This window comes from Schistocerca cancellata, chromosome 1 (genome assembly GCF_023864275.1).
Source record: "Schistocerca cancellata isolate TAMUIC-IGC-003103 chromosome 1, iqSchCanc2.1, whole genome shotgun sequence".
Taxonomy (NCBI): domain Eukaryota; kingdom Metazoa; phylum Arthropoda; class Insecta; order Orthoptera; family Acrididae; genus Schistocerca; species Schistocerca cancellata.
In genome coordinates, this window is record NC_064626.1 from 932,020,866 (window position 1) to 932,034,658 (window position 13,793).

A 13,793-nucleotide genomic window follows, 5' to 3' on the forward strand; every position below is an offset into this window, starting at 1 on the left:
CATGCTGAAAATAAAACCAAAAATTCAAACGGGTATATAAAAATGTTTCACCCCAGTAGTGTTTTCCAACGAAACTGTAAACGAATATAATATTCTTACATTTGAAGATATGATGTTCGATTTAAGTGCAACTTGTGCGAGGAAGATCGAATGGAAGAAATGATCATATGAGTGAATGCAAAATGTGGATGCATACAAAAGGTGCAGAATTGGAGAAAGGAGTGAAAAAGTTCTAATGCAGTGCCTGCCGACAGTGATATAAGAACTAAAATATGGAACATTTTGGGTAGACTAGCAGCCTATGTATCTTTAAGCCCAGGGATGAGGTTTATGAAGAGGGTATAAATTATGCGCCACTGTTACAAATTAGGAAACCAAATTCCTGATCTGTACCACTTGCTGATGTCTAGCAATATAAGTGTAGCGTATTTAATTTCCTCTGAATTTCAAATCGTTACTCAAACACCAAGAATAACATCCTGCAGTTGAGAACGGCATTATTTAAATAAATTTCTAACTTACTCTTCAGGCTATAATAAGCAAAGTCTCGAGAACCGTACAATTTAGGCAACTTTCCCCTAATATCGAATTACAGAATTAGGTATTCTAGCTTTAAGAATGTAGTTGAAGTCTAAGGCCGTCAAATGAAAACGATACAGATGGAGAATAATAATAAAATCGTTTATTATTAGAAAATTATTGCCATAACTATTAAAAAATTGGTCTCACAGCGGAACAAGACGGTCAATGCCTTCATGGAAAAAGTTTTGTGGCTCCCTATGGAACCATGGCTGTAGCCAGACGTGCACATTTTCATCCGAAGCAAATCGACAGCCACTAATGTCTTCCTTCAAGGATGTAAGGGCTTTCCAAAGAAGCTTCAGCAGCATAACCGAAACAACCTCGGCAGCACGTATTCTATAATGTCGGAACACAGCACGTGACCCAGAATCCTACTACAAATCCATGTCAATGATCTGAGTCTATAATTCAGCGGATCATTTCTCTTTCATTTCTTGCGTATTGGTGTGACCTGTGCAACTTCCCAGTCTCTCCTGAAAGTACATAATAAATTTTGGTTTAAAGCAATAACTGATACATGAAATGGCAATATGATATCGAAACAGATAATTCTTGAATAGCTGTCTGAATATTGATTTGATAAATCCAAAAGCTGTCTTGATTCACATTTCGTTAGATAACAATCTGAGAACTCTTCAAGATCAATACAAGAATCTAGCAGATGACGAGTTATTACACATTATAGTCAAACTTGCCTTATTTAAGGATCTTCAAGGAATATGAAATAGCTCTGAGAGAAAAATAAGGGAAATGTGGACTCTGTTTGAGACGACCCCAAGTCAGGATCCCAACGTCTCCGGACCACCAATGAAGAAGTGAAAGACGAGACAGAAAAATTATACAAGCAAACAGATAAAATAGTGTTAGAAATTTAAACTAATAACTCCGAAAGACAGAATAAGATCTACATCCCTACTCCCCAGCACACTGTCAATTCCATGGTACAAGGTACATCCAATTGTAGCCTATGAGTTGTTAAGGCTTCTTCCCGTCCCATTCACGAACAGAGTGCACTGTAAAAAGTCTAATCTTGTCCTCGCGAGCCCTACGGGAGCAATACATAGGGACTTGTAGTGCATTCCTAGATTCATTATTTAAAGATAGTTGTTGAAATTTTATTGGTTGGGTTTCTCGGGATAGTTTGCGTCTGTCTTCAAGCGTCTGCCGGTTCAGTTTCTTCAGCATCTCTCTGACAATCTCCTACGGAGTGAACATACCTGCAACCATTCGTGCTACCCTTCTCTATATATTTCCAGCACCTCCTTTTAGTCCGATCTGGCATGCGTGCCACACACATGAGCAATATTCTAAGGTGTGTCACACGTGTGACTGGTTAGCTATCTCTTCTGTAGACAGACTGCTTTTGTCTAGTATTCTTCCTATGAACCGAAGTTTGGCTACAGCTTTACCACTAACTGTCTACATAATCTTCCCATTTATTATCCCTACAGAGACTTACACCCAGGTATTTTTGTGTGTCGACCGATTCCATCTGTGACTCGTTGATACCGAGTTCATAGTATACTAAGGTTTTCCGCTTTGTGAAGTGCACAGTTTCACATTTCCGAAGATCTAAAACAAGTTACCAATCTTTGCACCAATTTGAAATCTTATCAAGATGTGACTGAGTATCTGTGCATCTTACTTCATTATAAATAAAATGAATCATCTGCGAAAAGTAAGAAGTTACTATGAACATCCATGGTTCCAACACACTCCTTTGCGGCACACCTGAAGCTATATCTACATTTATCGATGGCTGCCCACCCAAGATAACATGCTCCGTCCTCCCTACAAGAAAATCCTCAGTCCAGTTACACATTTTGCTTGACGACATGCGATCGTAAGTTCGATAATAAACTTATGCGGGTTACCTAGTCAAATGCTTTTCGGAAATCAAGGAATACTGTATCTGCCTGACTACTCTGAAGCATTGCTTTCAGAATGTCTTGTGAGGAAAGTGCGAGTTGCGTTTCCCGTGATCGGTTTTTGCAATCCATCCTGGTTACCAACTCAAGGACGAGGTCATTCTGTTCCAGGTACTACATTACGTCTGGACTTAGAATTTGTTCTAAAATAGTACTACAAATGGATGTCGAGGATACTGGACTGTAGTTTTACGGATCACTTCTCCTGTCCTTCTTGTAGATGGATGTAACCTGTGCATTCTTCCACCTACAGGGCTCGGTCTTTTTGTTCGAGAGACCTGCGGCAGATCACGGCTAAAAGAGAACTTAGCTCAGCGGCAAATTCGGTACAAAATCTGACAGTTCTAGCGATTTTAACTGTCTCTCAACACCACTACACCAATGAAATTGACTCATATTACTGCACCGATTCTGCACTCGGCATATACACATCACTTCACTGCGTGATTCACGTCAGCAGTGGAGGGTCACACTAGCGCCAAGTACCAAAGCAACAAGAAGTCACTTTTAAGTGGATGACTAACATTTTGCATTTGAGCTAACTGGTAGCTTTGCCGAAAATATTATGGGTTGTAGTATGACGGTTGCTTAATTTAGTTGAGGTAATTGATACGAGATAACCAACATCATCATGTTTCTCTCGTTGTCTGTCCCATCCCACTGACACGGTTTATCGCACTGAAACATTGAGGTGTACAAAGCGTAGTAAAATCAAAACGAGACTAAGAAAAAATAATTGAACTGTTTATTAGTTGAAAAGTAATCGCCGTAACTGCTGATACTTTTTCCCAACTGTGAGACAAGATGGTCAATGCCTTTTTGGAAAAATGTTTGCTGTGGCCTATGGTATCCTATGGAATCATTATTGTTTCCAGGCCTGCATCTCTCCGTGGGCATGCCCACATGTTGCCAAGGTTGTTTATAACAGCCCTTACACACCTCCATACGTTCCCGATCTCTCCCCGTGCGATTTTCATATTTTTGGAGCCCTGAAGAAATATATTCGTACGCCTCGACTTGCTTAGGATGAAGAGGTGCACGCCCGGGTACAATTATGTTTCTGTAGGCCACCCAAACATTTTTACATGAAGGTAGTGTCCGTCGTATCTCGCAGCGAATTGGGTGTATTGTGAGTTATGGCGATTATCTTTGACATACACTAGGTGACAGTTACTAAGGAACAACTGACACTTGCTACGGAATAACTGCCTATTACTACGGAACAACCGAAAACTTCTGCGGAAGACCCGACCAATGACAGTATAGGGAAATGTAGAGAGCGGGATGCGTTAACAGCAGAGAAGCCTCTGCACAAACGTTCGGTATACATTCGGCAGTTCCTGTGGTATGGCGTTTGACGAACGCTGTTGTGCGACATTCCCCATGGTACGGCATGTCTGCAAGACATTGTGGTCGAGCAGTTGACGGCCCGAAGCCGGTCCAAATCCCATTAATGTGATCACAGTAATGAGTGTGTCCAAAAGTGTCATCTTGCTATTAAAAAAGGCCACCAAAGGTGGCATTGGTATGCAGAACCATGCCGGCGCCCTTAGGCGGACCACGACACCGGAAGAGGATTGATAAGTAGCCCTCGTGGGGAAAAGAGATAGCTCTCTCCTAGAAAGATAGCTGCGGACCTTGCGGTTGCTACCGATAAACATGTCTCTGCCAGATTCATTTCATGGAGATTAAATCAGGCTGGTTTGTACGCTCGGAAGCTTTTTAAATGCATCCCACTTCAACAGCGCGATCGACGAGAATAGTTCGTTTCGTGTAGGGAACATGTTGGTTGGGGTCATCAACAGTGGTCCAGAGTGATATTCTCCGACGAATCCCGCTGCATTGTGACAACTGATTCTGTCGACGAATCAGTGTGGAGAGAGTTGGACACGTTACACACGACAGAATGTTCTTGAACGTAATCAATGTGGCCTATCGATATGATGTGGGCAGGCATTACGCACAGTGTGCAGACACCGCCGCATATCTTTGCGCAGATTACTGTTGCAGCACATCGGTATTGTAGGGAGATAATTCTGGATCATGTCCGTCTGCTTATGGACAGCAATGGTGTCCGACACTCTGGAAAGTGGATATACTGAATGTATGGAATGGCCTACGTACTCTCCCAACCTAAACCCTATAAAGCAGCGGTTCCCAACCTGGGGGTAATTGCCCATTTGAAACATCCTCTTTGAAAAACTAATGAATTACTGTGCTGATAAACCTCTACGTTATTTGATTTTCAAACAGCTTGCAAAACTGAACGTACTCAGACATTACTCTCTTTGCTTATTCTGATCAACACTAAACTGATACACAATATTTTTAGCGCAACGCAATCTGTCTTTCAATAATCCCTACAAAAGAATGGCCCGGACTAACAATAACCTATACCTTTCATGAATCACTTACCTCACAAAAACCTTCGTTACTCAAACTACTGCAATACAGCGAATGCCAATGCTGCCAGCTATATAAAAGATTCAAACTACTGAAGGCACTAACTACTCATAGGTATAGTCAGCAAATGAAAGATTTTGATAGAGAACAAACAATGTATTTACCTTAATAATGTCCAAAAGTCATCATCTATATATCAGTTCATGATATCCAGTATTACAAATTTACTCTTTCTGATGGACAAACGTCCAGAACGTCCGCTCTCAAAATTCTGCCATCTCTCTCCCCACATCCACCACTGCTGGCGGCTCACCTCCAACTGCGCAACGCTACGCACTGTTCACATCCAACTGCCCAACACTACAATAGGGAATATTCCAACAATGCCAACCAGCCACAGACTGCACACAGCACAGCCAGTGATTTTCATACAGAGAGCTAAGTGGCGTTACCAAGACAAAAACCTAAACAGCCTACTTACACCTTGGAGGGTAAAATGAGATTTTCTGAGGGGTAAAAGCGAGAAGGATGTGACTGTATTTCAGTCGTGAAACTATACTGTTTTTAAAAAGATAATGTTGATCATATACGTTGTCAGTGATTACTTTTTCTTAATCATTAGCATTAACGCGTGACAGCACGCGATGGAGGTTACAGGCTCCTCACATATTCCATCAACTACACATATACTTTATGCTTTCTACCATACATCGAAGACATAAAAAACGAGGCGTATGCGTAACAAACGTTCGATATCTGATGAAACTTTGTTCTCCAAGTTATAGATAGTTTATGCAACAGACCATAAATTACTTCATTACTCACTTCGAAACACATAAATGAACTAATTGACAGTATGACACAACAGTAACTACATAAGGACTACTATAGTGCTGTATACAGTATTATTAAAATCATTATTATTTTTATTTTATTCGCCAGACACAAGCCATTAATAGTCTGAAGGCTTCCAATTTCTGCCAGTGCAGAAGCAGAGTGTCCAGAAATCAAGTGATTTACACTCAATAATTATAGTGCACACACTTTAACTCGCTTGATCTGAAACGGAGGTGCAGATGAAGCAGTTGCCGCTAGGGAGAGGAGCAGAGCAGGGATAGCAAGTTTTGTAATACTTTTCTCCCCTCACAATGGATAGTTAGCTTTCTTATCTGAGGAGTTGTAGCGAGCAGTCGCGATTCACCGGGTGTTGCTTCATCATTCATAAAAAAAGAAAGAAACATACAAACTGAAAAGAAATGTGGCACTCAAGATTTATAGATGTGAAAGTAGATTTTTGACTACCATAGCAATTAAAATAAATACGCAGGACTGAATGGATTTAGAACGTGATTGTGATCTGTAGTGTCTGAGAAACACTCAAATATAAAAGAGGTTGTTAAACACAAGCAGCACCAGTGCTCTCATTAACTCATTACTCGGCGGCTTATTAAAAGACTAACTAAATATAATTCATGTTTTGTCATTTTAGAAATAAAAGTACTCGAAGAAAACTGTTTCAAGTTCATTCTAAAGTTTACTTGGAGCTGAAGTTGGTTATGAGGTGGGGGGAAGGGGGGGGGGGGTACTACCTAATATCTGACAGCACTCAAAGGTAATGAATGATCTGTGAAGAAGGTTGGGAAGGACTGCTATAGAGCATGCCTGGGATGCTCCTGGCAGACGTGTTTTTCAATGAACAGATTCTTCCCGAGGCATGCAAGAACTGAAAACTTCCTTGAGAGAATAGTGGGTCAGTATCACCGAAAACTCAACAATAGTTTGGCATCAGCCACGAATAACAGGTGCAAAATGTGCAGTAGTTCCTAAGGAGGGTGTATTCTCTACTGGAAGTCCGGCATCGACCCTTATATTGGGAGCCTGACATGTGTCAAACACGAACGTTGTTTGTGTCTGTTACTCTGGTTTACCATGTGGTGAAATCTAAACCATGTTTCGTTATAAGTGTACCACTACACCATCTGTTACGATAAGTGAGCCGGTGGGTTTCTGGCGCCAGGCGATATCGATTCTTACTTCCATCTTTGATCGTTGTCCTTGTGACTTGTTCTCTTTGCATCTTTGAGGCAGGCTACTTATGGTGGCGCGCGTGCGCAAGTCTGGGAGAGTGGGTCCGCGCATGAGCCGAGTCATTCGGTGACTTGACGTGCTTTCGATGTTGTCGTTGTGGGGAGTTGGCGACACCATGTTACGTGGCACGGCCGTATACCGTGAGGACCAGTTGGGTTGGAGCAACGAAGATGCATGGACCGCTGCCGGCAAGTATTAAAGTTGTATTGACACGGCTGGCCAGTGGCGACCAGGATTTGCTATACCTCGAGAGCTATGTGGATGGATGGCGTATGAATTTCATATGAAGAAGAAAAACAATTAATCGCCAAGCTTTCGTGGTGGGTTCCTCCGCCGGCCGGAGTGGCCGCGCGGTTAAAGGCGCTACAGTCTGGAACCGCACGACCGCTACGGTCGCAGGTTCGAATCCTGCCTCGGGCATGGATGTGTGTGATGTCCTTAGGTTAGTTAGGTTTAAGTAGTTCTAAGTTCTAGGGGACTTATGACCACAGTAGTTGAGTCCCATAGTGCTGAGAGCCATTTTTTGGGTTCCTCCTTCTATATACAGTGAATATTACTGCGTGCTTAAGGACTGTTGACTGTTGCAGCTGCTCGTGCTAGTGGCCAGCAAAGCATTCACTGCAGTGGTGGCGAGGCGAGTTATGTTCTGGAACGGCCACGAAATTATGTTACTGAAGTGGTTAGAAGTAGCGCCTCGCATTTGTAAGTTTGGATTTGGTGCTTAGTGGCACGCTCAAGGTAGCTGGTTCACTTGAACGTCATTTCTTAATTTAGTTATAGATTTAGAATTTTCTGGTTTTACGAATTAGTAATAGTTGTTGTTTCTTATTAATTTCTTGTGTGTATTGAAGTGACATTAGTTTCCTGTGGGAATTTCAAATACCTATCTGAAGGTTGATTGTCACGTTAGGTACTGCATGTTTGATTTATGTGGTGTCAGCCATTCAGTGAAGACAGATTACCTTACGTCATTGGGTGTGGACTGGCACATCTTTTCACGTAGTATGTAGATATTTTGGATCAAAGGAAACTAAGCTCCTTTATTCTGTTCATTGGTTAACTTGTAATGTGTTTATATTTAGGTATCGCTTTTCTATATAAATATTTGTGTAACTTGTATATACAACAGTGTGCCTACTGCTCATGTTTTCCAGTTTTCAGAAACGTGCAGAGTGATCGACGCGAGCAAACCTTGTCTCGCGAGCTTGCAGTGTGACGGAAATCTCAGGATATGAACTCAGGGCCGTCCGTACCCCGTTAACGCGCGATTTCTCTATTCCATTCAACGAGAGGATTGCTTTAGACAGAAGATTTCCTACTGTCCAAAGTTGAGTATAAGTTCACCCTTTCGATCGCGTGTTTGTGAAATCGCAATAGATTAACGTTTGCTCGCGTCCATCACATGTTCATCAAATTGGCGTTTTCGCATAAAGTCTAGAATATTCCGGACGTTGAGTGTAGTAGAATGCTAAGAGTAAACAGAACAATTAATAGTACCCTCCAGGTCAGATAGCATCAAATTTACTTTACCTTCTCAGTAGCCGGCAGGGGTGGCCGAGCGGTTCTAAGCGCTACAGTCTGGAACCGCGCGACCGCTACGGTCGCAGGTTCAAATCCTGCCTCGGGCATGGATGTGTGTGATGTCCTTAGGTTTAAGTAGTTCTAAGTTCTAGGGGACTGATGACCTCAGAAGTTAAGTCCCATAGTGCTCAGAGCCATTTGAGCCTTCTCAGTAAGTGTAAAACTGAGTGAGAAAGGCAATAGCCGACATTGTAAACATTTGGTTATCTGTTGTGACCGGCACGTAAACGGGCCGTTGTCGCAAGTGTGACGGTTAATATTGTAAATACTCATTGTGGATAGGGCCTTGATATGCAAATGTTATTACTGCTGATGAATTCATGTGTACGCGTAATCAATAAAGAAGTGTTGCAACTGCAAACTGGTTATGTTACTGGTATACAAGGTTAGAGTGTGCAATCGCCACACCAATAAGTGCTGCGTCCCATGTCGTCCGTCATCGCGTGTGATCATTTGTGTCCAACGATGTCTCTGCTCTTTGGCAACTGCCAAGCAGTGTATTAAGCAGTTTACTTACTTTTCCCATCTGTCTAGTTTTACTTTGACTGTACATTGTACGAAAACAGGAAGCCGACGTGAAAATTTGTCTAAGGAAGGGGCTAGGACGAATGAAACTTGTAAGACATAATGGCAGTATTTGGACGCTGGGATAAGAGACAGCAGTGCGCTGGCCCGACGGCAGAGAGGCTCGTCTGATTGCGTGTGCAGGCCACGTTTCCGGGGTAAACGCAGCGATTTCGGCAGAAGCGGTGCCGCGGGGCGCCGGCGGAGGCGGGCATACAATTCAATAACGCTGCCGGGCCCCTCCCAGACACGCGTGCGGCTCCCCTGCGCGGCGCTCGTACGTCACCCACGCGGGGCGAGAACTGCGGCTGAAATATCGGGGCGCATTAATTAAACGACGCCCGTCCACTTCCGGCTGCCGCCGCCTCAATAGACGCGACCAATTTGCGGCATTCCATTAGTTATTAAAGCGCGCAGATGACATGTCAGGCGTAATGGAAGCACAACATGGGGGCGAGGGGACGCGCAAGGGACGGACAGCCACAACTTCCCGTCCGTGTAGCGTCGGCGTATCCACACAGCCCTTGCGGTTAAAGTACCTCGCATGAGTCGTTAAAATGGGTACGGTACAACTGGCATTCGGCAGAAGCCAGTCAATTTGGTTGTGGTGAGAGACTGATCTGTAACGTAGCTTGAGGTCTAGGTTGGGTTGGAAGCCTATAAGTCAGGTGGCAAAGACAACGAACGTGAATGCCAAATAAAGGTTGTGGCAACAGACTGACTTTAATCGGCCGATTGCAGCAGAACGCCACTTGTACCGTAGTCATTTTACACTACTGGCCATCAGAATTTCTACACCACGAAGATGACGTGATACAGACGCGAAATTTAACCGACGGGAAGAAGATGCTGCGATATGCAAATCATTACCTTTTCAGAGCATTCACACAAGGTTGGCGCCAGTGGCGACACCTACAACGTGCTGACATGAGGAACGTTTCCAACCGATTTCTCATACAGCAGTTGACCGGCGTTGCCTGGTGAAACGTTGTTGTGATGCCTCGTGTAAGGAGGATAAATGCGTACCACCACGTTTCCGACTTTGATAAAGGTCGGATTGTAGCCTATCGCGATTGCGGTTTATCGTATCGCGACATTGCTGCTCGCGTTGGTCGAGATCCAATGACTGTTAGCAGAATATGGAATCGGTGGGTTCAGGAGGGTAATACGGAACGCCGTACTGGATCCCAACGGCCTCGTATCACTAGCAGTCGAGAGGGCAGGCATCTTATACGCATGGCTGTAACGGATCGTGTAGCCACGTCTCGATCCCTGAGTCAACAGATGGGGACGTTTGCAAGACAACAACCGTCTGCACGAACAGTTCGATGACGTTTGCAGCAGCATGGACTATCAGCTCGGAGACCATGGCTGCGGTTACCCTTGACGCTGCGTCACAGACAGGAGCGCCTGCGATGGCGTAATCAACGACGAACCTGGGTGCACGAATGACAAAACGTCATTTTTTCGGATGAATGCAGGTTCTGTTTACAGCATCATGATGGTTGCATCCGTGTTTGGCGACATCGCGGTGAACGCACATTCGAAGCTAGTATTCGTCATCGCCATACTGGCTTATCATCCGGCGTGATGGTATGGGGTGCCATTGGTTACACGTCTCGCTCACCTCTTGTTCGCTTTGACGGCAGTTTGAACAGTGGACGTTACATTTCAGGCGTGTTACGACCCGTGGCTCTACTCTTCATTCGATCCCTGCGAAACCCTACATTTCAGCAGGATAATGCACGACCGCATGTTGCAGATCCTGTAAGGGCCTCCTGGATACAGAAAATGTTCGACTGCTGCCCTGGCCAGCACATTCTCCAGATCTCTCACCTATTGAAAACGTCTGGTCAATGGTGGCCGAGCAACTGCCTCGTCACAATACGCCACTCACTACTCTTGATGAATTGTGGTATCGTGTTGAAGCTGCATGGACAGCTGTATTTGTACACGCCATCCAAGCTCTGTTTGACTCAATGCCCAGGTATATCAATGCCGTTATTACGGCCAGAGGTGGTTGTTCTCGGTACTGATTTCTCAGGATCTATGCACCCAAATTGCGTGAAAATGAAATCACATGTCAGTTCTAGTATGATATATTTGTCCAATGAATACCCGTTTCTCATCTGCATTTCTTCTTGGTGTAGCAATTTTAAATGCCAGTAGTGTAGTTTCTCGTATTCCCCTTTCACGACGGATTTCGCGGGGCGTATTCATTGTGCCCCTGCGCGAGTGCCTGAAATCATAAAACCTACGAGGATTGTTCCGTAACTGAGGTAACAAGAGCACTCACGAACGTCTAAAGAACCCATCCGAATTGAAATCCGCGGCTAGAAAGAATAGCTGATTAAAGCTATCAAACGGGGTCAGTAGATGTCTGGTAGCTGTGCCTCTGCGCTTCAAAACATAGCTTAAATATTGAGGCGGTGATCGACGTATGGTCGGCAACTACAATGCGAGGTGTAATAAGGTAAAATAGGCAACGGACGATCATAATGGTTTGGAACAAAGAGTGGTGTCCAACAAGGAAGTGCCATATCACCACTCCTGTTTGTAACGGTAATGGACAATATTATAAACTCTATCAAGAAAATAGACATCGAATCAAAAGCCTTGGTTTTTGCTGATGATTTGATAGTATAGGGAGAGACAGAAGCTGAAACATAGAAGAAACTTAATGATTGGAACAACACATTCTAAAATTTCAAAATAAACATAAATAAATCAAAGACAGTATGAATGACCATCACCAGGCAAGGAACAACCTAAAATATATTTCTAGAAGGAGTCAATGTAGAATCTGTTTCACACTTCAAGTAACTAGGAAGCATGATCTCGAAAGACGACACCATTAACCAGGAAATACTCAGCAGGACACGGAAAGCATCCAGTTTTTACAGTCAAATCAGAAGTAGTCTCTGGGACGATAAAATTCCACGAAAAGCAAAAGCGACATTGTCCCACACGTATTTTTTACCAATCCTAACATATGGTTTAGAAACATGTACCCTACTAAACAAAGAGCTCAGCAGAATTCAGGCAACAGAAATGAGATTCATTAGAACTGCGAATCAAACAGCTGGAATGGAGAAAATCAGGAATGAGGTAAACAGAATAGTAGCTGGTATTGAGGGTTCTGTTACCAGTATCACACAGAAACGCAGGCCTCAGTGGTAGGGGCACATAATGAGAATGAGCAGCCAAAGACCTGCCAAGAGATATTTCAAGACCAAGAAAACGCTGGATAGAGACTGTAAGATCATATGTGGAGGAGAAAGGACACAAATTGGAAGCTGTTCTGGAACAGAAGATGTATGAAGACAGTAGGAGATGGCGAGCGCTTATACACAACACCAGCGAGACTGTAGCTGGGAAACGATTATCATGATGAATAAGGTTTTTGATTTTACGAACATTTAAAAGGCGAGCGTACTGTCACGAAAACACTTTTGATTTTCGTGCCACGAATTTAATAAAGGCTGAACAGATTTACGATACGAACCAAGGTCATGGCGGCCTGATCAAAAGTATGAGAACGTTCCGGCGTAATGCGAAGTTGAACACAGGATGTCATGAGAGGCGCACCCGAGGCATTGTGTTGGCAATACAGAAGCAGCAACAGCAGAATGGTTCAATCAGGAGTCCTCACTGACATCATATTTGGACTAAAAAACTAAACTAATCTCCGTCCGAACAAGACATGAAGGTCCAACGGTACCGACCGGCCGTCATGTCATCCTCAGCCCACAGGCGTCACTAGAAGCGGAGATGGAGGGGTACGTGGTCAGCACACCACTCTCCCGGCCGTATGTCAGTTTCCGAGACCAGAGCCGCTACTTCTCAGTCCAGTAGCTCCTCAGTTTGTCTCACAAGGGCTGCGTGCGCCCCGCTTGCCAACAGCGCTCGGCAGTCCGGACGGTCACCCATCCAGCCCGACAGCGCTAAACTTCGGTGATCTGAAGGGAACCGGTGTTACCAATGCGGCAAGGCCGTTGGCTTAGATTTGGACTAGTCATTAGATATCACCCGAGCAACAAATCCATCAGTACATTTCTACTCTTCTAAAGCAGCCCAAATCGTGGTGTGACTGTGTAGTGGAAACGCGAAGGAACAACTGCAGCTAAACCAAAACCAGGCAGACCACATGTATTATCGGACAGGAACCATCAATCATTGCGTAGCGTGCATGAAATTAGCGAAAGGAATCGCTCTAGAATTCCAACATGTTACCAGCAGTTCCGCTAACAAATTAGCTGAGCGTATGGAGTAAAATAAAAAAGGTACAATGGTCGAACACATAAGACACAGATTTCTGCACTAATTGCCAACCGAGAGAGAATGGGCCGCCACTCCTCCACAGACATTCAGACAAGTCGTCGAAAGTGCTCCCCAGCAAGAGTTCAGGACGCCATATAGGCGAACGGTGGAGGACACGCACCATATTAATGTCCACTAATGGATATCCGAGTACTTCTTGATCAGAGAGTGCACGTCTACTTGTGCCGTGCCGAAGATATAATTCAACCTTGTGTCGCTTTCTCGTGATGTAGATATAGCCTCTCTAAACTTATGAGACAGCATCGCTTGTTGTGGGGGTTTAACCTTTCTCGGAAGAACGTCGTACAAGCCGTGAAAGATGCTTAA